This window comes from Triturus cristatus, chromosome 1_2 (genome assembly GCF_964204655.1).
Source record: "Triturus cristatus chromosome 1_2, aTriCri1.1, whole genome shotgun sequence".
In the NCBI taxonomy this organism is placed as follows: Eukaryota; Metazoa; Chordata; class Amphibia; order Caudata; family Salamandridae; genus Triturus; species Triturus cristatus.
This window is the reverse complement of record NC_140580.1, coordinates 1,093,011,276-1,093,038,757: the sequence shown is the minus strand read 5'-3', so window position 1 is coordinate 1,093,038,757 and position 27,482 is coordinate 1,093,011,276. Positions and strand designations below refer to the sequence as shown.

Below are 27,482 nucleotides of genomic sequence, written 5' to 3'. Positions count from 1 at the left end.
TACTTACACACTGGCGCACCCCCGACACCCCAACTTTTACAGGCTGGCTGCACCGTCTGTGGCATGTCCTTGGTATGGAGAAATTGGCACTCACCATGGCGGGGGAGGGAATGAAATATGACGAGCTGTGGCAACCATTTCTGTTGATATTAGCTACAGAATTCCGAGAGGTCACATGCCCCCGATATCTCCGGTTGTTGCGCGTTACAGAGGCAGGACGGGCGGACTGCTGAGAGGGTAGATAGGGGTTTAGCATAGCTTGGGTGATGGACGTGGAGCACGAAAGGGGGAGGGGGCAGAGGGAAGGGGAGGGGGGATCCGGGGGGTTTCCCTTTTTTCTTTCTCTTTCTCTTCACTTAATTGTTAGTTCATGTATGTGATATTTACCAACTAGGCACACACTGTTGGGGTTGCGCTTTACAGTCACTGGGACCAGTGGTAACACCACAGCACTATATGATGATAATTATATGTACGCGGTTATATTTTTGAATTGCAAATCAATAAAAACACTTTAACCATAAAAGCGTATGTAACAGAGCTTGTGGACTCTAACGCGATGTTTCTCCTGTTTTCGCCATTTTAAAAAAGGATGCTGCCAACGCTAATTATACTTCCTCATTGTTAGTACATGGCTTCTGCCCCACTCACGTGATGCACCTAACCAACGCCTCAACTGTCAGCCCACCCTTTGCACGTGATGTGCTGTAGTTCCGAGCGCCATTCTATGGCTATCGTTATGCTCTTTCTAAAGTAGCAGCGCAATGCTATGCAATTCTGTCTGTGGTGTCTGTGAACCTTCTAAGCATACTTTACTCAAGTGTGCATTCCCACATATTAATCCTGCAATATTGGAAATATGCGTGGTGTACTACAATCGTGAGGGAATGTTTGCACCAGAGAACATTTCATAGTATTACTCATGAAGAAAGGAATGCAGATGACAATAAAGCAATATTGAAAAAATATACAAAAAACATGAATAATCACTGCATGATGATCACTATTATAGGAAGCATGCTAACTCAATGCGATCAATCATCCCATACGGCTGCATGGAATTTAATTTCCTAATCCCAAAAAATGTGGCTCTCAATAATTGTTTGTGTGGGTCCATGTCACAGCGTTGTTTAAAGGCTTCCAAAATCGTAAACCTAACTTGTGCAATTTGATGACCAGCCTCCAGCCAATGTGTGGCAACTGCAGAATTTATATTCTCCATTCTAATATTGTTTTTATGTTCTGTAATTCTAATCTTCACCTTTCTTTCTGTCTGACCCACATATATTTTGCCACATGGGTATATAATGGCGTATATCACATTCTTAGTATCACATGTGCTTGAGTGTAGCAGTGGTATCTTTAGTGGAGTGTGTAATTTCACTCCCTGGAATCACGTTATTGCAACAAGTGTAATTTTCACATCTCCGCATACCTTTGAACACCTGTTTCTCTTTCTTTTTGCTGTTGCTTGACAAGTATTCCTTGAGGTTCTTTGACCTTTGGAAGGCGAATGTTATGTTCTCATAAAACAGTAGTTTCAAATCTGGTTCTTGCTGAATTAGTGCCCACTGTTTCTTGATTATGTTTTTGATTTACCCGCTTGCGTGGAATATTTAAGCACACAGACAGTTGGTGTTTTTTCATTAGGTAGTTTGGCTGTAAGCAGAGTTTCCCTGTTCAGATTTTCTACTTTCGCAATAGATTCCTCAAGAATATTCCTCGGGTAACCTCTCTTCATATATTTCATAACCTGATTATTGATTGTTGTTGATACGTCTTCAGGATCAGAAGTGATACGTTTAAGTCACATGAACTGAGACTGAGGCAAATGTTTTTTTTAAGGATTCTTGGTGGAAGCTTTTAAAGTGCAAACAACTATTGCAGTCTGTTGCTTTGACATACAACATTTAGACATATTGGAAAAACCCACTCCACTTGTTCCCCCTATTTACATTTATCTTTCCCTTGTGCTCGATCACTGTTGCCTTCCCCAAACTGTGGCTAATTACACCCCTCCCTCCTTCCTCCCCTCCCCACCCAACATGTTGTAAGATCATTTCAAATCAACCAGCTCCAGATCTCACCCCCCCGACCAACCCTCCGCCCCATGTCTATGGAAAGGAATCGCCCCCTTATCTGCTGTTCCACCCTGGCAGCATCTTAGGAGGACGCTCCCCCTGTCTACCCCCCGCAAGCCCCAGCGCCATATATTGTAATGTTTGTTAATTACTTTTTGGGTCTGTAGTGGAAATAAATGCACACAATACTATATTATTAGAATTAGTTGGGGCTTTAAGGAGTTTGAAGGTGGAGGGAATAAAGACAGGAAGAGGAGGAAGGCGGACAGAGGTTTAAGTGGAAAAAGATGAGGCGTGAGGTAGAATAGTAAAATTAATTGAACATACTATGGATGGAAAAGGCAAATAGAAAATTGCGAGAGGTTATGAAAATCAGAAATGTGAGACGGTTGGTAGGTATGTCAGATGTACACTGGGAGAGCAACAGGGGAATAAATTAACAATATAGGGGAAAATGCCGATAGATTTCCATGCAGCATACTCCAGTTCATGTGTGTTTCTCATAACAATAAACTACAAGAAATCATCTTTAGTAGTCTACTGGCCTTTTAATGGCCCCACGTTGTTAGTTTCAATGTCCCTACGTTGTTAGTTTGCTTGTTAAAGTTGCCAATGTCAAAAGATTTTGTTTTCTTTCCCTTATGGTTCTATTTCAGTGGGGACACTTTGCTAATTTTTTATTATGTTCAGTGAATTGAGTGTTTCATGTGTCTGTTATTGTGCACTAAGGAAATTGATAAATGTTCTCAGAAACACATATAGTGTATATATTTGTGACTAATTGTGGACAGCATTTATTACCTGTGGCGGCTAATTAACTTTTTGAGTATTTGAATGTTTTTTCTGAATGGTACCTAGGAGTGTCATTGGTTTGTTAGAGTACCAGTACCTAGTGAGGCACAAATATTGTAAATACAGTTTATTTAGCTCTGTGATTGATTTGGGGGGGGCTGCCCTCTGCACGCAGTCATGTCCCTCCCTCTCCCCCAATCTATACATAAAGTTTTGGAGGGGGGGCGACCTCAAAATGTTTGCTTAGGGGGGCTCAGCGCAAGAAAGTTTGAAGACCTCTGCTCTAGATTCTACGATGGCACAGTGCATTCTTGAAAAACACTCCAAGTTCCATGCCCTGCAGCACACACAAAACTAAAAAACAGACTATCACTACAAAGACGCTTGAAGACAGTCTTGTATAATGTAAGAGTCAGAAACTGATTATGAGTTGCTTGCTATCTTCTGCCCTGTGCGTAAACCTGTTCACGCACTGGTCAGAATTACGAGTTAAAAGGTATTTAACGCATCCAACAATTAGCAGATGTGTTAAATACCTCAAGTCTGGTTAAATTCAAGAGGGGAAATGTGTATGCTATTTATTCCCCAATAACTTGTAATAGGTACTATTTATTGCATCCCATAAATCCCATACCTCTGCGAGAGCGCTTCTCATGGTATGAACCTAAAAGACTTCTTCGATCATCCAGTCAAGGCCTAGTCTCCATCGCTAAAATCAAACTAGCAAGGATGGGAGGCAGGGCCTTCAGCACGGCAGCCGCCTGTCTCTGGAATAAGATCCTCCAAGAACTGAGACTGGCCGGATCCTTGATGGGGTTTAGAAGAGGCCTCAAGACTTGGCTATTCGCCAATAACAGACGGTAACTTCCAGTCTAGCTGAATTGAACGTTTAACATGTTCTAACCATCTTTGTCTCTAAACGCCAGGATACCCGTTGGGAGACAGTCGCGCTATACAAAAGCACTATACAATACAATACAATACAATAAATAACAAACCCCAGGGTATTGTCATTTACCAGGTGCGATAAATAGCACCTTTACTTGTAATCAGGCTCCTATGCTTTAAATGGGCAGCTACTATCTAGTACTAAGTTCCTGCACTTCTCTAAAATTAAAGAGAGGGTCCCAGCTCTTATCAACACTGCGTCAATACTTTTAATGGGAGGGAACCTGCACTTCTCAGCAGAAAACAGGTACTCTGAGAAAGTGAGTACCTCACTCTTATATTTCCATTTCAACCACTGGTCAGAGTGTTACAGTACGTCTATTCCTGAAACAACATGTCCTCGTTTTATACTATGGGTATTGTAACATAACTATGATGACTAAATTAAGCAGCACTCGCTTGGAAAGTCTTTTGCTTCCTTGATATTTTGTAGTGATGCCACGAATGCGAATTTTGATTAAAAGGGTGAATGTTACTAAGACTCCTTTTCGTCTCTAAAATGAAAAAAGTGTTTCATTTTTAGTACAAACTTCTCAGTGTTTTCCAGGTAAATACAATGGAATTCTAATGGAATCCAGCTATTTTATTATAATTTGCATTCTTTGATATCTGCCTCTGTTTAACCAGTTGTACAATCAAAACTATAAGTCCCATAGCGCAAAGAAAAAAACTGGAATAGTTGCTAGTGCAAGGAGCTAGAAAACTGTGCAGCTCTATAATCATGCAATAAAACCCCCGAAAAAAATAAACTGTGAAATATCCAACTATAAGTACATACATACATACACAAAAGAGCGTTAAAAGGTTATACCTGAAAGATATTGATGGTATAATTTAAAGGGAAGGTTTAAACCGCCCTACCCCAAAAAAAAAATCTTATTGAGAAGGGGGTACGCGTTTCGCGAGCTCCCTCTGCGACTTTTAATTACAAAAATTGTGAAATTGCGCAACTTCGTTACTGTGGAGCACTTGTAAGAGTTCGTGAAATATTTCATTACACAATAAGTATTTCTAAATGTATTTCCGGCTGGGCCTCGCATTCTGAGAAAAACTCGCTCAACAAGTAGGTATGAGCTCACAAAAAACACACACAGAAACAGATGAAGCAAAGAACGCGCGCGGCCGCAGAAAGCGCGTAACACCAAAGGGCGGAGAAACAGTCGCGTGATCGCTAAACGGTCGGCCAGTCTCGAGACGTCTGGGGACGCAGGGAGCTACTGAACGGCAGGGCCAGAGACGGCTCGTACCCAACCGCCACCCTGTCAAGGAGTGCCGGGCGCGCGCCTGCCCCCGACCCCTCCCTCCCGCCAGTGCGCGGCCACAGGGAGCGTGACAGGAAACTCTGTGCAGGGGGGAAGCGCCGCCATCTTGGAAAGGAGAGGGGACGCGGAGGAGCGGAGACAGGAAGCTGAGGGGAGACCAGAGAGCAAGGCTGCGGGGCGGAGCGGCAGGGACACCCGGGGCGACGTCAGCGGTAGCGGTAGCCCAGACACCGCCAAGGAAGCAGAGACACACGGCAACAGCGACCCCACTCCGCCCCGGTGAGAGCGTAGCGCCGCCCAGTGCTGTCAAAGGCCCGGTGTACCGCAGGCCCTTTATAGGCTGTCACTTTCGCCCCGACCATCGAGGCAGCCCCCTGCAGTGCGGGCACTCCTATAAACAGTCTCCTAAAACCAGTCTCGCCCAACCAGGCCCAGCCCACCTGTCTCTTCCCTTGGTTGTGAGGCCCGACTCCTGTACCCGGAAGAGCCGGTGCCTCCTCTGCTGTCAAAACCAGTGAGCAGGGTGGGAGCAGGCCTCTCTGCACCAAGCCTGCTGCTAGCACCAGCGTCTCCAGTGCTACACTTAACATCCATCACCACACATTCTCTCTTTTCGTGAATGTACAATGTATCTCTCCCTTCATCCTTTGCAGTGCACAGTTTATTAGTATTTCAAAATGCATAGTACAGCCTATCCACGATGCGCACGCATGTTTTTGTATTCATTTTTTATTATCTAGGCTTATTGTTCCCTCCTTACCTCCCTATGTTATGTTTTCTTTTCACCTTTTAATACGTTAATATTTCTTATTTTCTTGTATTATTTAACGCAACTTTTTCATCGCCCTTCTTCCACTGGAGCGATTTCACCACACCCAGTTAACAATTAAGTTATATTCTTTGAATTCCGCGTTTAAACCAGTTAACGCCATTTACATGGTTCCGAGGGTTTTGGTATTTGTGAAATGTGATCACGGGCTACTGGTAATATCTGGCAGATGTCCAGGCCAGCGGACACGTGAATTAACATGTCATTAGAAATCCTCGATGGCGGTCTACAACTAAACCGTTTATTTGTTTAACGTTATTTGTTGTGCCACTTAAAGTGAGATTGCGTATAACGTGAAAATTTACTAGTAGATGCTAAAGATGGATATTGCGTAGGGAATGTTTTAGAAGTAACCATCTTTCCAAGACGGATACGTTTGAAAACGGAAGTCTTTGGCTAGGTATGTGTAATAAGGATGATGACCGTTTATATGTGCGATGTGTTTTGGAAACACTGTTCTATGCATCTTTACCGTTAGCTGTATTGTAAGTGCCTGGTATACCGCATTTTTTTTTCACATGGTGTGCAGTATATAATATTGTGACTGTAAAATCCCTCGAAGGTAATGGCTCAGCAGTCAAATGTCTCAAGATCAACCTCTTCGAAATACACTTTTGACAAAGGCCGAATGCCATCCCACTAGATAGATGCTTGGGCAAAGACCCTAAATGTTTTAACTCTAGTCACTGTTTTTACTTAAATGGTTATTCTTTTCAACTGTTAGAACCCGACTTGTGAAGCGCTCTGATCCCCTGTGACCATGCTTGTGGTATATAAAACGGGGAAAAAAGTGTTTCTGTGTGGCCCATTGAACGCTAAGTGATGGAAACCTGCTGCTACTGTTGAGGAAAACACAAGACGTCACGTTCTGCCTTGTCGTTTTCGTAGTTCCTTCAAGTCCAATCATATCCTTATCTTAGCATTTCGTATTGTTTCTGCATAAAGTAACTGCAACATGTTTGGAGCTCCCTACCTTCCGCGACCCTGCATGACTCTAAAACACGTCTCACTTAAATAACTGTGCAAACCCACACATACGCTCAACATATGGATAGCCTTTTACTCAAAGATGGTAGTGCGTATATGCTTCTGTAAGGAAAGGTTTCTTTTTGCATTATCACCCCCAAGTTTTTTGACTGATGCTCCTGTTGTTTCAACTCTGAAAGGGCACTGAGTCCCATCAATCTGGCCTCAGTGCCAGTGCTCTTACCTGTTTAAAAGTATGTCTAATTGGTTCACACAAAATTGACATATATTCAGTTACTTATAAGTCATCAATATATGGCACCAGGGATACCCTGGCCTGTATGTTAGTGTCCCTCATGGCCTGCAGCACTTACTGTGCCACCGCAAGTGTGCCAAGGCAAAGCATTAATCCCATCCTGCCATTGCTGTCTGCCAAAGCAGTTCTGAACTACTGATTCTGCTTTTGCCATTAAAAGTAATGGAAAATCCCAAATCTAACTTTTTAATATTTATAAGTCACTCCTGAGGCAGGCATACTGAGCCCTAAAGCCAGGATGCATGATATTAAAAAGATGGTCATGTGTAAAACCCGCAGTGTTGTTTTTACTTTAGAAAGTCTAGTAGCCCCTTTGGTGAGTGCAGTGTTGACCGCTGACAGCTCAGCAGTGCTAACGTCTGAATGGGGCTACTAAAAAGTATACTTCAAGGTATCAAAATAATTATTCGTTAAGTCTGACTTGTTCTAGTCGATTTTAATGTAACATTTGCACACATGGCAACTTTAGAAACTTGCACTAAATAAAGGATAGTATGCTAACTAGGGATGAGTGTGTGTGTGTGTGTGTGTGTGTGTGTGTTTGTGTGTGTGTATATATATATATATATATCTAGGGAGGCATTCCCTATTAATGGCCGAAAACCCTCACTCACCCAAGGGTGACATGCTTCATCATTGGGTTCCACCAAGCGCACTGGGACCGCAAGGTCTCCAGTGCGGGCTTCAACTTCCCCTTCGGGAAGGAGCAGGAGTGTTTTAACCTAGCATGTGAATGTTTCTATACCTCAATGGTGTGGGTAGGGGGCAGAGTGCAAAAAAGTAAAATAAAAATTGTGTGAATTAAAACTATCTGAGGATACAACTCAACTTTTATTCAAACGTCCTGCTAGATAGAACTAAACAAGCATTGAAAATGCAATAGGTCTCGGCCTCGTTTAACTTAAAGCAATTCTGTATGTAATTAGGCAGCTTTTTAGCTTTGCTTTTATTAGTGTTTTTCAAACGTTCATGTACATAACATGCATATGTATGCTTATGTTTGCATGCATTTATATTTGTATTTAGATATGCAGGTGTGTGTGTGTATATATATTTATATATATATATTTATATGTTTATGTCCCTCTAATGGCGAGTTCTCACAGCAGGGCAACTTGTTTTTTTGGATGTGAATGCGGCAGCCTGGCCGCAGGGAACTTGCCACCGTGTAAGTTTCCACGGGGTCAGCAACGTAGGAAAGTGATTTTCACGTCGTATTTTGGCGCAGTGGGACTTTTCTATTTATTTGCCTGCTTCTCTGCCCAGAGGCCCACTGGGGATTTTAATTGACAATACTGCAGTGGCAGAACAACAGTGCCCACCAGGGTAATACTTGCGCTGTTTATCACAATTAAACTACAGGTACCAGCATGCCATTAAAGACACACACCTGTGAAAGAATTTGCGCATGCGCTTAAGTATCGTAGCAGCAGCTTTAATTGTTTTCTGCACTGAATCCTCTGACGAAGAGACCAGGAGGCCTTGAAACGCGTTAGGAAGATTTTGTTATTTAATGAACTTTGGACGGAGCCAGCATGGTGTGAATCATTTATGTCCCTCTAATGGCGAGTTCTCACAGCAGGGCAACTTGTTTTTTTGGATATATATATATGTTTATGTATGTAAATATATACATGTGTGTGCACGTAGGGAGTGGTAGAGAGTAGTGGAGAGAGGCAGAAAGAGGTAGAGTGAGTGTAGTGGAGAGTGAGTGTAGTGTAGGTGGATACAGAAGAAGAGGGAGAGCAGAAGAGAGAATGAGGAAGCAAGAGATTGGTAGACAGGAGGGAGGCTAACAAACTTATCTGAGTAGAGAGGAAGGGATGGACAGGAGAAGAGGGGAAAAAGACAGGGGAAGAAAAGAGGTAAAGAAGTGGCGAAGAGGGGTGTAGGGAAGAAGGAATAGAAGTAGAAAGAGAAAGGAGTGGATCACATGGAGGGAAAGTGCAGAATGGGTATGAGGAGCTTGAAATAGTGAGAAAAGAGGGAGAAAGAGAAAGGAAAAGATTGCCTGAGACTCAGGCAGACATGAGAGGGACAGAGGATGTGAATTCAGAGACAACCAAGAGGTCCATGGAGAGAGAGCCGAGGGTCCAGTATCAGAGAAGAGACAGTCTGGGGGACTTAGAGAGACAAGCGAGGGCCTGAGAGACTTTGGAAGGCTCATGGCCAGGGACAGACCAGAGAGAGATGAACATTCATGGAGTCAGGGAGGACTTGAAAAAGAGCAGCGAGGTCAAATGATAGAGAAAAGAGGCCCGGTGACAGAGCAAAGGCGGTGAAAACAGAGAAAAGAGGCCAGTGATAGAGAATAGAGGGTCAGTGATAGGGAAGAGAGGGCTAGTGGGAGTAAACAGAGCCTTTTGAGGGGAGAGAGACCCATTGCTACGCTGGATGGTTCTAGAGAGTGGAGAGACTAATTGAGAGAGCGCCGAGGCCAAGTGACAGAGAGAGGGTCAGTGAAAGAGTAGAGAGGCCCAGTGAGAGGGTCGGAGGAGAGCAGAGAAGTAGATTGTTAGAGAGGCCATGTAAAGAAGCAGAGAGGCCAAGTGATAAGGTCTGTGGAAAGCAGAGAAGCACATTGACTGAGAGGCCATGTAGCGCAGCAGAGAAGCCAATGAATGGGTTCTGAGGAGAGCAGCGAAACACATTGTAGTCACCCCCAACCTCGTTAACCCTGCACAGATTGGCCGGTACAGCGCTTCCACCCATGACTGCAAGAAACAAACAAAGCTTGCCCTCCAACATTTCCTGAAAACAAGCCCTGTGGCTGCCCAGGCGCACAACCAGTTCGTCAAGGACCAGATACATTATCAGACTTCTCGGTTTTATACACCTGTTGCCAGAAAGTGAGAAATGAGAAACTTCGTGAAGATCTGCAAGTGTCTGCTGAAAAGATCCTACAGTGGGGGACAGACCTCTTGTAAGCAGCGAGGGCCCAATCACACCCAAAGGCCAACCCACAAGTACAGACACTTGAACCCGTAAGCTTCTCAGTCTACAATCTCTCCATTTCTGAGAAGCACACATTTGTTTAATGATATAGTGAACCATATCCATAGCCAACACCACCCACCCCCACTGCAGAGGCAACACTCCGGCATAGGTAAAGCAAAAGCCATGGTCGCCCCCTGAAATACGGACTGTCATCTGTTCAGAGGACTGTTAAAGATTCTTACACAAAACTTCTTTTCAATGGCTACTGCAGCCTGGGCTCCAGACGAGACGCTCCTCTCCACATCACATCTTTCAGCACTCTGGCAGAGCTCTCACCGCATCTCCACGACTAGAACGCTCCAACATCTCTCTCACTCAGAACATCCATCGGTAATCAGTGCTTTGCCCACAGAATTCCAGCAGGCATCTTTACAGGAAACCCTTCAGTGCTTCGCTGAAACTACAGCACCACACATTTTATTCTGACCAAAGCCAAATCCTATTCAATGAACTGTATAAAAGTAAAGACTATCTCCTCCTTCAGCAAAAGTGTAATCGAACCAGGGCTTACATGTTCCATGTTATTCCAGATGTAAGTTACGAGTATCCAAATGCAAAGTCACCTGGATAATTTAGGCCTGGCATGGCACAGTCTGGGAGGTCTGTGATAGGGTGCGTTGATGGAGATTCATTGTAGCAGTGAAAAAAAAAGGGCGTTGCGGTCCCAAAAGCAAAAGAGGATCTCTTGTCTTTATGGGTCCATGTGTTTGAAACACATGGCCCCATAAAGATAAGAAACCTTTTAAGCCACAAGGAAAGCAGGAGAGCCCCTCCAAGTGGGCCGTCCAAAAAAGCCATAAGGAAGCAACTTAAAATCCTCCTTTTCAATGGGAAGCCAGCGTTTAACATAAACATGGACGCTACCCAATGAAAATGAGGGGCGCGCCCTGAGTCCCCTTCTCCCAAACTAAGCTGATTAATAGAAGTCTCGAGGCGAGGAGCGCATGCGCGCTCCAACGCCTGCCGAGACCTAAAAAGTAACAAGATACAGGGTTATGGATGTCTAGCCTGTGTGATGGTCAACATGTTTCTGCCCAAGCTGACAATACTTCGTTCGGGGCATTCATCAGGACCTTAGTACCAAGTCACTCTGCTTAGCTAGTGAGCAATATCAAAAATTATAAATATTTTTGTACGAAATTGAAAGACCAAAATCAATTTGTCTTAATCAGAAGATCTGGTGATCCTACAATGGGAAAAGGGAAGAAACAACTGATGATATATTTGTGTCAAAATAGTGTACATCCACCATTATTTATAAACACACATGCACTTCAACCTCAGTGTAGTGATCTTATCTAAATATTCTGTGTATAGTTAGACTCTACCAACTCCAGAGTCGTATGCACAGCAGGACCCTCTATTAAGGGACTTAACAACAAAGTAAAAAATGTTAACGATGACCGTATAGCAACTTATGAAACAAGGCCCAATAAATTCAAGGTCAAGCACAGAGTATTATTGTTTTATTCACGACCCCTTTTCTGACTTTCGAAATATAGGTGTCCTATCAGTCAAGATCCCTAGAAGAGCTTGATATATATGGTAAAATATTCAATTCGCAACATGGCAAAACCGGCATCTAATCTTATGTGTTGTTTTGTAATGAGCTATTTATACATACAGGAAACACTGTTAGTCTCTTCGTCATCTGTAGTGTATATGAAACAGAAAAGTAAAGACTCATTAGCGTCACTGGAAAATTAGTTTTCTATGGGTACCAGTTTCGAGTAGAAGCAGGAACGGTCTTTGAGCTGGCATTTCAAAATGGTGTAAAACAAAGTCCTCACTAATTTAGGCCAGTCGATGTTACGGGATAGTAGAGTGCCTGCCATCCGATCTTAGTAGTTGATCGACTTAAAGAGACAAGAGCTTGGGGACGACAGGGTACTGAATGCAAAAAGCGCTACTATATATCGAAATAGCAATTTGCCCAGTTGAATCTCACCTCTCTGTTCCTGTCGTATGGCTCTGTCTGGATCTGGGGGCAGTAGTTGTCTGGTAACTGTAGCGGCTATTTATTTAGCGCGATCGCGCCTGTGTAACAATGTAATCATTCGTCAGGGCGATGGAGCGTTGTTAGGCTACGTGATGTCGTCATGGAGCGTGCTGTGACGCTATACCCAATGAAAAAAAAGTGTCTTTTGGTAGTCATGGTGATCGCTCCTGATTGTAAACACCAAATGAGTTTTAATGCTCTCTATATCTCTTAAAGCAAAAAAAGACCTTGTAACCCGACAGTATTTATAAAAAGGTGATATGTGACATTTTTAAAAGACCTACGTCACTCAAATAGTACATAAGAGGACGCATATCTGTCGTAATGTATCAGGTGTCAAAAATACAATGAAACTATATTAATACACATGCTCTTGATCCCTAGAGCAGTGTAGTGCATGGTCAGATGTCCAAGTCTTACTAGTCCTTTATTAGCCACAAGCGGGATGGACCCAAATTTAAATGTAAAGTTATCAACAGACTGTTTCTCAATTTTTCAAAGTTGTTTCACACATAACGATAAATGCCGGTGTATTATAATGGCTATTTCAAGTCTATGGTTATTAATGTTACTAGCCCTATGTGATGTTTTGAGATATTTTAAATGCTGCACCAAGGTATGTCATCAGACTGGCCAGTAACATTAGTGGCATAAATGAACACCCAGCGTTGTTCTCAATGGAAAAGAATAGCATCCAAAGGGCCCATGTTTTTGTGGTATTTTGGTTTATCTAACACAAGCCAACTGATGTCTTCTTCTGTGACACCTCGGTCCAGCTAGTGACGAGTAAGTTTCGTATTGGATTTTTTACATTTGATTGAGCTCCTATGTTCTATTATTCGTGTTTTTACCTTTCTGGTAGTCATGCCCACATATTTCAAATTGCAGGGGCACCTGATAACATATACCACTGCCTCAGAGTTACAATTAGTATGATTAGTAAGGGTCCAGGATGTTTTTAGGCCCAAATCAATTTGCGTGGTACGTGAGGTCAAGTGACAAAACGCAGTTTCCACATGGAAAATGCCCCTGTATTGGACGACCTGTCCAGATGGCACATGGCAGATCTGCAGAAGGTGTCTGACGCAGTCTTGTATGAACCAAGATGTTGCCAAGATTAGAGCTCCGTTTAAAGGCAAAAAGGGGTCTCAAGTTTTTGTGCCTTTATTTAAGATGTTGTTACGAACAACAGGAGTATGACCCATAGACCACGATGTGATATGGGTAGAATGAGATAATGAACAACAATATCACAAATGATGTAATTTAAGAAAGGCGGTTTAAACCGAGCATGTCAAAGACCATTGCAAACCGGAAAAAGGAAAACTCTTAGTCATTGAATTTAAATAAGTGCACAAGGCATCATATATTTACATGTAGTCAGGGACAGTTGTATCAGCACTGTGAGCAAGGTAATCCGTTTCGCCGTCGACTATTCAACGCCACACCTTAGCGCATTGCTCCTTTGGTTCAACCAAATAACTGTATAATCTATTGAAAGCAATTTTTGAACTATTCTTCACTGTACATATAGAGTTGCACTTTGCGCCGTGTTCGCTGTCACACACATTGCCACTTGCGTCGCCATTTGTTTTGCCACTTGCACTTTATAGCACCAAGTTCAATGTCTGGTTGTTTTTCTGCATTACCTTGCTCACAGTGCTGATACAACTGTCCCTGACTACATGTAAATATATGATGCCTTGTGCACTTATTTAAATTCAATGACTAAGAGTTCTCCTTTTTTAGGTCGAGGACCGTCCGGTCTGCCGAAGGCAGAACCGGAAGTCGGAGATTTAATGTTTTGGAGAAGAGGGGCTTGAACCCGCCCCTCTTCTCCATTGGCTGGCCTCTTGAATGCTGGCCAGCCATTGGAGAAGAGGCTTTGTCACTCCGAACAGGCCCCGTCCTTTTCGGATTCGGGGGCGTGTTTTTTCGTTACTTTTCTAATTATCTCCTCCAGCCAATGGCAAGAGGAGAGAACAGAAAAACACGCCCCCGAATCCGGAAACGCCGCTGCCTTTTTCCGAGGCATTTCTGCTTCGCCTCGGAGAAAGGCGGTGGTGTGCTTGTTTCTTGCCATTTGTGACACAGGGTAGGACGCAGCATGACCTTTCAAAGGGGTACCCTATTTTCCTTAATATGGCACCACTGTCGGAATAGCAGCAGATTTATACCTGGAACGCAGCCATATAGATATCATACTATAAAGTGCATAGTGCTAAATGTATAAACACCTGGTACAAGCGCAGACTTAAAACAGATATAGAGTCAGAGTGACCACAGCAGCAAATTGGAAACACAGCGCTTTAGCCTCACCAGGTTCAGGGCAGTGCATCGTGGCATAGGCGCAACACTTACGTTTTGACGGAACTCACAGAAATTCCCCCACTCCTCGAATAGCAGCGGATTTTGAGACCTGGTACATAGCCACATATACATCACACTACAAAGTGCATAGCAAGTGCAAGGTGCGACCAATTCTCTTCCTGGCCCTGATCCTATTATATCTGTCCCGGGACACATAACAGTATCGATCTAGATACATTATGCAGTTACAAAGGCATAAACCTGGTAAAAGGATTCGGCGCGTCCGACCAAGTCTAGCGATCATTAAAGCACCGTCTCGCAGGACACTACAGTCATGTTCGAGTGGTGGCCGCTGACTGGCAGGTTCTTATTCCTAGGGGCCCTCAGATGCCTCGGTGAGCTTGGGCAGAGGCAAGAAGGGGTGCTCTGAGAGGTGACATAAAGGACACCTCGTATCCTGTGAATGACCCTCCTTCTGACACCTTGGAATGTAGTCCAAGGAGAGAGCTGTCCAGATCTCATTACCATAAATGCCCTCTTGATGGTCACATAATATAGCACCTCGAAGTAGGGCTATTCTTGTTTGGCTTAAGAGGAGTCTAGCAGCAGCCACCCATGTGCCCGCTTGGCTAGCGTCATTTAGTCCTCCTACCACCAGGGAATGTTACAGCTGTGCAGTGGGTCGGGACACAAATTAACCCTTCACCTTTAAAGATGCTTAGTCGGGTGTTGGGGTGTGTTCGTGCTAAGACTCGCTATTCGGACTCACAGGAACACCAGAGCGCCCGGCTTTCCTCAGACCCTCCTTTGGCATATCCGTGTCATTCTTCCATTCATCCACACAGTGTGTGACAGAGCCCTGAGTCCAGTGCGGTGCTGCCAGGGTGATGATAAATCCAGTGCAGGTCAGAGGCAAATTTGCATAGTGCTGTTTGGAAACGTAGGCACTAGTTTTATATCCCAGGAAGGATAGCTCGGTGGGGGAGTCGGCAGCGCGCGTGACACAAGATGGCTGCCGTGACCTGAGCTCTCCTGCTTTTTAGACGACCAATTTGGGACAAAAGGGGGGGTTTGTTCTGGTTGTCCTTAACAGCAATTCACTATTACTCCTTGGGGAAGCTGCAGGAGAAATTTAGGGCACGTCGAGCAAAGGAGTAAAGCACGATTGGCTCCTTTCATTCTCCTCAGGAAAGGCTCCTTTCGCCTGCAGGGCTCTGTATGAACTGTAGAGGGGGCAGGCATTTCATCATCAAAATATCTTTATTTCGGCCTGTATGGCCATAAAAGCACAGATAAACAAGCATTTACAATGCAATGGTCTCGGCATTGGTACAGTTAGAGCTATTGGCATTGCTCATGACATTATTTTTTTTATGATTTTGTTTGTAAAACATTTAAAGAAACTGCATTGTCATGAGCAATGCCAATAGCTCTAACTTTAACAATGCCGAGACCGTTGCATTGTAAATGCTTGTTCCGGTTTGCATTGGTCTTTGACATGCTCTGTTTAAACCGCCTTTCTTAAATTACACCATTTGTGATATTGTTGTTCATTATCTTTATTTAAAATGTGCCAGTTCGAGAGAACCACTTTGTTGATGGTATTGCTCAAATGGTTAAAGGTGCTAACGCATACCAAACGATCAGAGGGAGTTTTAGGGTATGTCTCTAGGAGGACATCACGGTTGTTGTTGCGAGCCCTCTTATTTGCTCGATGCACCACATGTGACGGATATTGTCGTGTAATGAGATTATGACAGAGTTTGTCAGCATGTTCCCGATATTTGACCAATTCATTGCAATTTCTCCTAAGGCGTATGAATTGTCCTACAGGGAGATTGTCACGTAATGCTCGTGGATGAAAACTCCTGTAGTTTAATAATGCATTCCTAGCCATCGGCTTTTGATATAGTTCCGTGTAAATATGTGCATCTTTTGGATAGAGCAGGAGATCGAGGAATGGTAAAGCTTCTCTACTAGATTCTCCTGTGAATTTAAGGTGTACATTGAAAGAGTTCAACCAGGATGAAAATTCTTGTAGTGATGTAGGATCACCTTGCCACAAAACCAAAATATCAATGTAGCGCTTCCACAGCACCATCTTACTATTACTATTATCACAAATAATGTGAAGCTAGTAGTTAGAGGCCAATATAAAGGATTAGATTTATAAGCGCAAGTCCATATTAGGTCACCACAGCCATCTGTAATTGAAATTTAGCATTGGTGCTTTATATCCTTCCTATATACCGGGGGAAGATGTGGCAATGGTGGGTCACAGTTCATTTATTGTGGCACACAATGGCTCTGTGGTTATGGTAAGATGACGGCGTCCTTTACATCAAACTGGATGTGAAGATTAGCCGGATACGATTTTGCGGATCACGTGCGCACGGGTCATGTGATTTTCCTCTCTTGGGAGTGGCTTACGCTTAAATAGCGGTTTGCCGTGCCATTCATTTTCTTCGTGATTGCGGAGATGTACATACCGGCCGTTACAGTCTAGCTTTGGAGGTGAGTGTTGCGCTGGGGGAGATTTGGGGGTAAGCTCCGTTTAAATGGTATTTGGTAACATTATGATTACAGCTTAATATCAATTGCGGCTCTAGGTTGCAACTTATCAGGGTTGTGCCATTGGGTTTGTGGGGAGAAAAAGTTACCCTTTCCAATCCGCCAGGATTACTGTTGCGAATCTTTTCACTGCACTTCAATGTAGCGGTTGACATGAGGACATATGGGGACGATTTAGGTGTTTTGTGGGGAGTTATTTCCAAATTGGGTGGCGAATACTCTAGCAGGATGCCGATACTAGTACGTTTTTACATGTTGTGGCTTCTGGTTTTAGGTGCAGCTCGTAGTTTGGAGGTGCCTGAATGAGGGTCCGGAAACAAGTGTAATTATCGTGCCATTTGGATACTCTGATGTGCAGTACAGTGTGTTTTTACAGCAACAGATTGTGTTGGATATCTATAGAGGCACTACAGTGACCTTTGTCATTGGTGAGTATGTCAGGATTACTATAGCTGGTCTCCATTTTGGATATGGAGATAAAGCTAGTTTTCTCATTGGCTATGCATTTGTATTGTTATATTTTCAGGCCAAATTATTGCCTATATTCAGCTCTGGAACACAGTGGATTTTCTGTGATGGTGCCGGATGTCAGGATCATTTTTGGTTTTTTTGGGGTACTTTGGTGAGTGTTCTAACATAGCCTGTTTTTGTGCAATAATAAATGAACAGCGTCTTAGATTGGGGGTTATGTAATAGTGGATCTGAGCCGTTACAATTGTTGTTTGTGTTTCATTTCTCAGAGCTGAGCCGTTTATATGATATCCAGATTTGGGTTCTTGTCTACTTAATTTAGCGCAAGAACTGACTTTGCCTCTTTAATTTCAGTTTATCGCATCCTACGTTTATGGTGGGTTTACCTTTTTTGTATGTCGGATTCATGCACTCGTTATGGGGATGCTCATAATTGATCTGGGTAGTTTTTATTGATACTAATCCGTAATCTTGCTTTTACCTTCACCGGGTGTCACAGATTTTCTTTTTTTGACTTTATATTTTTGGTGCTTTGGGTTCTTGTCTTCACATATATATTTACGTTTTACCTTGTTTTTTTTAAATGATGGTAACACTTTAATGTTCTCTTTTGTCGTGTGTTTATCTTCTCATGTAGTACTATTGCAGGTTTGTTATTGTATTTGCATCATAACATCGTTTTGTATACTTTTTCATATTGTTTGTATGACTCCATTTTATTGTATACAGCATATTTATTGTATTATGTTTGTTATTCCAGCCTTGGAAAAAGTCTAAGCAAAGATGAAACACGTGTCGGCTAATCGTGTGCTGGCAATTTAAAATGTTGTTATAATATGAATAAAGAATCCTGGACAGCATGAATAATCTTTCTGGATCCCTGTTTGCTGATTAATATTGTTGTATCTTTCTCGTTCTCAGTATAGTGATGCATACCTAAGGGTCTCACATACTTCACCATTACTGTTTATGGACAAATATTTGATTCAATGGTGTGCTGAAAGCTTCAGTTTTTGTGTATAGTTGGTTGCACATTTGTTTGTGCTGACAACACCTTTAGGTAGTGGGTGTTTGGGGCTTATCTAGCACCCGGTTGTTGTAACAAAGCAATTTTTTGGGGGGACTTTTCACGCTGAATGGTGACAGATTATATTGTGCTCAGTGAATGTGCGGATATTTTCCTTGCTAGGGAACACTACTGCCTATGTATTTTTGCTATTGTTACTGTGGAAGGGATTTGCCATTGGATAAATATAGGTTTCCTCGAACCAATGCATGTAGACATTGGCCATACTGGGAGCACAGGTGCTGCCCATTGAAGTGCCTGTCACTTGCCAGTATAGCTGATCTTCAAAGGCAAAGACATTTTCTCTCATCGCAAGGTTGGCACACTCCATTACAAATGATGTAGGTGTCTGATCATCCCAAGGATGTAGAGACAGTAGGTGTTCAATGGTCTTAAGAGTATCACCTTGGGGAATATTCGTGTACAATGCCTCTACATCATAGGAGACCAAAAGATGTTTATTGGGATCAAACTGTATATCCTTCAAACAGGATATAACGTTTTTTGTGTCTTGGAGGTACGATGGCATCTGTGACACAAGGGGCCTCGGGAACCAGTCAACAAACTGGGACAGAGGTTCTAAAATAGACCCAATGCCAGATACAATGGGCCTACCTGGTGGAGGTCTCTGGGCCTTATGTATCTTTGGCACGATGTAGAACGCTGGGGTCTTGGGCTGTTTGGGTGTCAAAAAATCGGCCTCACTCTTGGTAATCCATTCCGATTCGACCGCTGTCTTAACCATCGCATATATGGTCTCTTGTAGTCTCATGGTGGGATCACGAGTAATGGGCTTTTAGTACTTGGTGTTCTGTAATTGTCGTAGACATTCATTTCGGTACATAACTGTGTCCATGACAATCGTATCCCCACCCTTGTCTGCTGGTTTGACTACTTGAAGAGGGTCAGACCCAAGGGTACGTGCACAATGTTCCTCTTCTTTGGTTACATTGAAAAACTGTTGTTTTGCTGATGCCTTCTCAAGAGCAAAACTTTAAGAACAGCTTTTTCAAAAGTAGCCACTTCTGCAGGTACCTGTTGGAGAGATGGTAGGAAAGTGGACTTGCTTCTCAGACCTGTATTAGTGGAGAGTGTTTGTAGAGCCTCATTTTGGTTATTGAAGAAGGATAGACGTATCTTCCGAAAAAAAGAAAACAATTCTTGGTGTTTTATAAAATCATTGCCCATGTGGGTCGGCACAAAACCCACTCCTTTCTCCAATTAACTAAGTCATTGTCCCGCTGCTAGAGGCGCCAGTCATACTCCTCGTGATCCTTTGTTCCAACGATGGGTCCCACTGGACATATGTTCTCTGTGATTCTTGACTTGCTTCTTGTGCCCGTCCTCTGTTTGTTTTCGACGTTCTCTGCGTCCCCTGTCCTTGGCAAAAAAAAGGCGATGGGTAACCCAGAATGCCAAATGGTTGTGGTTGGAGAGGTGGGGGTTGATAGGGCCACAAATGTGGTGGCCACCATGGCATCTGTAGAGGCATGTTAAAAAAAAAAAAATGCCTCTACCCCTCATAGATCTTGCACTATAAGATGAATCTAAGTCACTTGATCCTGTATCTTCAGACTGACTCCAGTCATCTGAGTTTGATGTCCATTCATCGGTATTGCGGCGCCAGCCTCTGGCTCCTCTCAGATTTGGTTTGCCGGGTGGTATATTCATCCGTAACATAGGGGTATATTTTCTCTTGAGTAAATCAATCCGTCTTTTTTAAGGTTACTCACTTTGTACTTAATGAGCTCTTCCTTGGTTTCATTAAGTGTCTTTGTGATCTCTTCGAGTCTCTTTTTATAAATAGTCACCTGTATTGAACTTTTCAATTGGTTTTCTAGGGTCTGAATCTCAATATTGAGAAGGTCAGCTGTTTCTTTAGCAGTGTTAATCAATAAAATAAGCCAATCTCTTGAGCATTTCCATGCTATTTTGAACCAGTTCATTTTAAACACCTTATTATCAAGAAACAGTCTCGGAGCATTTGAGACGACTGGGCCCTGTGGGGCTATATTCGCTTGTAAATACTCTTGTCAATATTGCAGCGTCTAAGGCTGTCCGTATATGCTGTTTCTTTAAGTTGGTAAGTTTAGTCCACTCTTCATTGAGGGCTAAAGACTGTGAAATCTGTGTGTCCAAGATACTGGGTGTCTGCAAAATGGCCTGTACCATGTCATCATCAAATGAAAGGCCTGTATTCTCAGTCATGATGCCTACGTCTGTTCAACTTAACGTCTGACGTCCCTGACTTCATAAACAGCCTAAAAAACAAGGAGGAAAGAAATATGCCTAGACCCACAAACCCAAGGGTTGTACTAAACTGTTACACAAAGGGTCGAATGGAACTTTGTAACACCTAAGACAGTAGCTGTGTTACCTATCCTCTATTTCTTCCAGATCAATATAACTCACACTAAATTAAGGATAGTACGCTAACTAGAGATGAATATAGGGGGTCATTTCCTATTAATGGACGAATACCCTCACTCACCCAAGGGTGACCTGCTTCATCATTGGGTTCCTCCAAGCACACTGGGACCGCAAGGTACCCAGTGCGCGCTTCAACTTCACTTTCGGGAAGGAGCAGGAGTGTTTTAACCTAGCATGTGATTGTTTCTATACTCAATGGTGCGGGTAAGGGGAAGAGTGCAAAAAAGGTAAATAAAAAATGTGTGAATTAAAACTATCTCAGAGGGTACAAATAAATTTTTATTCAAACGTCCCACTGGATAGGATTAAAAAATTAACAGGATACAGGGTTATGGATGTCTACCCCCTGTGTGATGGTCAACCTGTTTCTTCCCAAGCTGACAACACTTAGTTCGGGGCATTCATCAGGACCTTAATACCAAGTCACTCTGCTTAGCTAGTGAGCAATATCAAAAATTATTAATATTTTTGTACAAAATAAAAAAAACAACCAAAATCAATTTGTCTTAATCAGAAGATCTGGTGATCCTACAATGGGAAAAGGGAAGAAAAAACAGATGATATATTTATGTCAAAATAGTGTACCTCCACCATATTTATAAACACACATGCACTTCAACCTCAGTGTAGTGATCTTACCTCAATATTCTGTGTATAGTTACTCTACCAACTCCAGAGTCGTATGCACAGCAGGACCCTCTATTAAGGGACATAACAACAAAGTAAAAAATATGTTGAAGATGAGACAGTAAAGCAACTTATGAAACAAGGCCCAGTAAATTCAAGGTCAAGCACAGTGTGTTGTTGTTTTATTCATGACCCCTATTCTGACTTTCGAAATATAGGTGTCATATCAGTCATGCTACCCAGAAGAGCTCGATATATATGGTAAAATACTTAATTCGCAACATGGCAACACCGGCATCTAATCTTGTGTTGTTTTGTAATGAGCTATTTATACATACAGGAAACACTGGTAGTCTCTTCGTCATCTGTAGTGTATATCAAACAGTGTTTCCTGTATGTATAAATAGCTCATTACAAAACAACACATATAAGATTAGATGCCGGTTTTGCCATGTTGGGAATTAAGCATTAAGTATATATATATACACACCCCCAGTTAACATACTATCCTTTATTGAGTGTGAGTTATATTGATCTGGAAGAAATAGAGGATAGGTAACACTGCTACTGTCTTTTAGGTGTTACAAGGTTCCATTCGACCCTTTGTGTGAGTAACAACTTTAGAAAGTTGCCATCCTTTTGCCCAACATTTCCCGTGACTGTTTACGGTCGCACACAAGCTTTTGTTCTCTTGACAGACTTCTTCCCTTTTTAGGGACAGGTGAGAACCATACTCCAGAAGGAAAACAAATGTGTTTATGCTTGAGCCCAACTGCAATGGATTTGTACTGGAGTGCGCCTGTTCCTGGGAATACTGGACCCCGAGAGGCATGAGGGAGCAGAAAACATGCTAAGGTAACAGCACCAAGGCGCGGGTAATCTGAGGGCAGCCGTGGTCTTTGTACAAGAACCTATAACTGCTCATCATGCACCAGTGATGTTCCATGTCTCCACCACTAATCTTCTGCTGTTCATCGCCATCAGTACACTTGTCGCTCGATGTCCTTATCTCCATTGCTGTATGTAAGCTGCTCACACTGCTTCTTAGTCACTGCACGCATGTTGCTCATGGTCCATATCTCCGTTGCAGTATGTAAGCTGCTCACAGTACGTATCGTAGTCACTGCACGCACGTTGCTCGTGGTCCTTATCTCCGTTGCTGTATGTAAGCTGCTCACAGTATGTACCTTAGTCGCTTTACTTGTTTCTTGTGGTCCATAGCTCGGTTGCCATATGTAAGCTGCTCACAGTATGTATCTTAGTCGCTAGCTACACTTGTTGCTCATGGTCCATATCTCCATTTCTGTATGTAAGCTGCTCACAGTACGTATCTTAGTCACTGCACGCATGTTGCTCGTGGTCAATATCTCCGTTGCTGTTTGTAAGCTGCTCACAGTATGTATCTTAGTCACTTTACTTGTTTCTTGTGGTCCATATCTCGGTCGCCATATGTAAACTGCTTCCACTATGTATCTTAGTCTCTTTACTTGTTGCTCATGGTCCATATCTCCATTGCTGTATGTAAGCTGCTCACAGTAGGTATGTTAGTCACTGCACGCATGTTGCTCGTGGTCCATATCTCCGTTGCAGTATGTAAGCTGCTCATGGTATGTATCTTTGTCGCATGACTTGTTGCTCGTGGTCCATATCTCCGTTGCAGTATGTAAGCTGCTCATGGTATGTATCTTTGTCGCATGACTTGTTGCTCGTGGTCCAAATCTCCTTCGCTATATGTAAGCTGCTCACGGTATGCATCTTTACACTTATTGCTCATGGTCCATATCTCTGTCGCTGTATGTATTGTATTATCATTGCATTTATATAGCACTTACTACCCTGATGGGGGTGTTGAAGCGCTTTTTTGGCGAGTAGCATGCTACTCCGGAACCCATTAAAGGATTACTGTTTAATTAGTAAAGTGAAATATTAAAGTAATTTGAGTGGTGGATATGTTAGTCAGTTATTTGGATTGAGAAGGGTAGCAGAGGGACAAAGTTTTATGTGTGTGTGTGTGTGTGTGCATATATATGTATGTATATATATATATTATAGCGCTTGTTACCTCTCATGGGGTTTTGAAGTGCATTTTCAGCTAGTAGCACGCTACTCCAGAACCCATGAAGGATTAGTGGAAGAGGGGTGGCACAGCGGCCAGGATGCCTGACTGCGGACCATGGGGGTCACAGTTCTATCCGCAGCGGCAGGTTAGCCTAGCACCATGCGACTCTGGGCAATAGCTCGCTTAATCTTCCTGACGATCCCCAGCGCCGGGACACCTCTCCAGAGGTAGCTGTGCACTTTACAAATGCTGGAATTATTATTATTTTAGGACCGTGAAACTACATATTTACGGGTCCTCCTTGTACGCTCACTAACCTCGCAGGGTCCTGCATAGAGGAACAGTGGCTGCAGTGTTAATAAATATATATATTTGTGTATACAAAAATAGGGTTTGTACCTATCTGTAAATATTTTACCAACCGTATGCCTTTACCATGCATGCTTTTACCATGGAAATGTATTTTACAGGAAAATATAAACCCTTTATGTATACATAAAAAGGGTTTATACTTACTGGCAAAATACTTACATTTACTTGTAAAACCTTTTACCATTCATGCTTTTACAACAAAATTTGTTGTAAAGGCATGCGTGTTAAAGGTATAATTATTGTAAAATCCTGCGTGGTAAAGGTAATGTGTGGTAACTGTACCTGCGTTGTAATGGCTGCATTATAAAAGCATGCGTTGTAATAGCATGCGTTGTTCCAGCATTCATTCGTTTTAACCTGTCTTCTGATAGAAGGGATGCAAATGCAAACATAATGCTGTAGTACATAAACTGCTTATTGGAAAAAGTTCAACTTAACACGGTTATTCAAGTCAAGATAGTTGCAGGTATGTATGTTGGGTTTTCCAGCCTTTAATAAATCTAATATGTTTTCAAATATCTTTATTTTATGCAGCATGCTATTGCTCGAGCGAGAAGTTCTCAATTAAAATTTCTCTTTTTACTATCATCCTGGCTAATTCCCACTCCTATTGCTGAGGCAATCTATCTTTGCCATTGTTTTAGAAAAGATCAAGAGCTGTACATCTCAAAAATTATAAATACAATTTCAAATTTATTTCCAGTCAATAATGAGTTAGTATTAAAGAGTTTTATTTTTCATGTCTTTTAGTAATTAATCCTTATTAGATCACAAGTTAAATTAATCAATCTTAGTTATTAGAGTATCATTCGAAATCCATCAATAAGCAGTGAATCACAATAAAAATGCATTAAGCACGTTTCATAAAGGGGGAAAATAACTATTATAAGAATGGGGAGAAAATGGTGTCAGTCAGAACCCATAAACTGACCTTGTTCGAGAGAGGGAGGGCATAAAGCTTTGGCACTAAAATCAATTCTACAAATCAAAAATCATACAAAGCAGAACTTCTCCTAAAGAGAGGTTCAAGAAGAAGAGTCTCAAAGCAGTGTGAAATATGACATAAGATGCCTGCAAGCGGTCTAAATGGAATAAGGTCAAAAATGGTAACCTACTCTAGGAACACACACACTGTATTATACTCTACACATTCTGAAGCTTTTGAAACATGTTGCTTCTTCTGTCTCCAGTCAGCTTTCAATGCTCTTATCACTCCTTTTTCTCACAGGAAGACCATAGACCACAGACAGCAGTGATGAGTGCGCAACTAAGTTGTATCATTTTTTAAGTTTCATTATGGGTCATTCTCCCATTCAGGTCTACTTTTCCCACATGTGAACTACATATCTAACCTTCCAATATATCACGTTTATTCATTTGCTAACAATGCTTGATCATTGTAGAAGTTGAAACATCAATATAACAATAAGATAACATTTAGCACAGCAACCATTCGTTTTCTTTAGAAATGCTGTCTCTTTATGGGTGAACTTTATTCTTTCACTAAATTACAAGTTCTAATCATGAGTTAACGGTGATCTTTGTGTAAGTAGAAACATTTTGCAAAGTTAAATGAAAACATGTATGCTACTATTTATTATAAAAACGGGTTCATGGAAAGGTCATGAAAAAAAACATGTTATGCACGTCTAAGCATTTCTAGTCAGGTCAGCTTTTCGTGCAATATTGGTTCACCCATTTGAGGCCCAGTACAAGTGAATATGATTTACTACTACAATTTTTGTATTTAAATGCATTTTACTTTTCATTAAAGCCTACATGTAAATTTTGTAAATTTTTATTAACTATATAATTTTCTCAATATCAGTAGAACACTACTAAACTATTAAAAGGGAAATTATCAGAATACTCAGTAAATAGAGGTGTAAATGCATCTAGTCGAAACATACCTTTAATACGTTATAATTTAGAAGAATCAGGCAGTGAAACTGTATCATCAAAGGATTACAAAGCAGAGGTTTGCATCAAACATTAGTTTGGTCGATCAGACACTGTATCTGATAAGTAAGTTAAACATCCCCTACAGCAGCTCTTCTCTTTCCTGATACTATCTGATGAGTGAGTTAAACGTCCCTTACAATGTCTCTCCTCCTTCCTAATACAAAAGCAGACGATGGAAAAAAATAGAAATAATGCATGTTTTGCCATTGAAGAGTGCCCTGAAGATTTTACTTTCCTCACCAGAGATTCAACTGGGATGGGCATTTTTTAAGTCAGGGGTTTGATCATTTCTTGTGCTACACCTTTCTTTCAATCTTCCAGGCTGTCTATTGCCGCTATGCTGGAACCTAACAAGCGGAAGGGCAGGAGATGGTGCTTGTGATACCCAAGATGGCACCGCCCGACTTGCTGCCTCCTGGGGCGCCACCAGGAGCAATGTTGCCTGTGGGCCCTCCTCGAATCTCCAGCCTGCAGGCAGCAATCGTGCTGCTTCATGGCCATGAAGGCGAAGTGTATTACTGCAAATTTCACCCCAATGGAGCCACCCTGGCATCTGCAGGCCTTGACAGACTGATATTGCTGTGAAATGTATATGAAGATTGTAAAAACTATGCTACTCTAAAAGGGCACAGTGGCGCAGTCATGGAGCTACATTATAGCACTGATGGCAGCATGCTTTTCTCAGCCTCCACAGACAGGACAGTAGCTGTTTGGGACAGTGAGACAGGCGAGATAGTGAAAAGATTAAAAGGCCTAACTTCATTTGTAAAATCCTGTTACCGAGCAAGGAGGGGACTCCAGCTAGTCTGCACAGGCAGCAATGATGGAACAGTGAAGCTGTGGGATATCCGGAAAAAGGCTGTTGTTCAGACCTTCCAGAACACGTACCAGGTTCTCTCAGTAACATTCAATGACACCATTGATCAGATCATCTCTGGAGGCATCGATAATGATATCAAAGTGTGGGACCTCCGTCAGAACAAGTTCATGTATATTATGCGTGGGCATGCAGACTCTGTGACCAGTCTGGGTATAAGTTCTATGGGCCTTACCTACTTTCTAATGCCATGGATAACACAGTCCATGTTTGAGACGTGCATCCATTTGCCTGTGAAAATATTTCAGTGGAACGTCCACAACTTTGAGAAGAATCTCTTTAGGGGTTTTTGGTCTCCTGGAGGAAGAATGGCAGCAGGATCTGCCAACAGATTTGTTTGCCGGGAACCAACATCCAGGAGGATTCTATACAAGCTACCAGAGCATCCGTGAATTAGATGGCCTTTCATCCAGATGAGCCCATAGTGCTCTCCGCATTTATTGATAAAAGATTATACATGGGAGAAATACTCTGAGCAAGCGGAAAAAAAGACTTCATGGACGCTTCTATGTACAGAACTTCTGATCATCCATTGAGATACTCAGTC

General features: G+C 42.4%; 1 protein-coding gene and 1 pseudogene across 4 annotated transcripts in view; both read left to right on the top strand.

Moving 5' to 3' along the window:
- Window positions 1-4,956: 4,956 nt before the first annotated feature.
- RAB14 (RAB14, member RAS oncogene family) overlaps window positions 4,957-27,482 on the top strand; it is a 254,427-nt gene continuing 231,901 nt past the window's right edge. For 2 of the 4 annotated variants that reach the window (XM_085613605.1, XM_085613611.1), the window contains exon 1: window positions 4,957-5,362. The gene's annotated coding sequence lies outside the window, so the exon portion shown is untranslated. Of the gene's footprint in view, window positions 5,363-17,345; window positions 17,500-27,482 lie in introns of all 4 variants that reach the window. The other 2 variants (XM_085613619.1, XM_085613637.1) reach the window with 2 other exon arrangements.
- Window positions 26,396-27,410, top strand: LOC146868733 (U5 small nuclear ribonucleoprotein 40 kDa protein pseudogene; annotated as a pseudogene).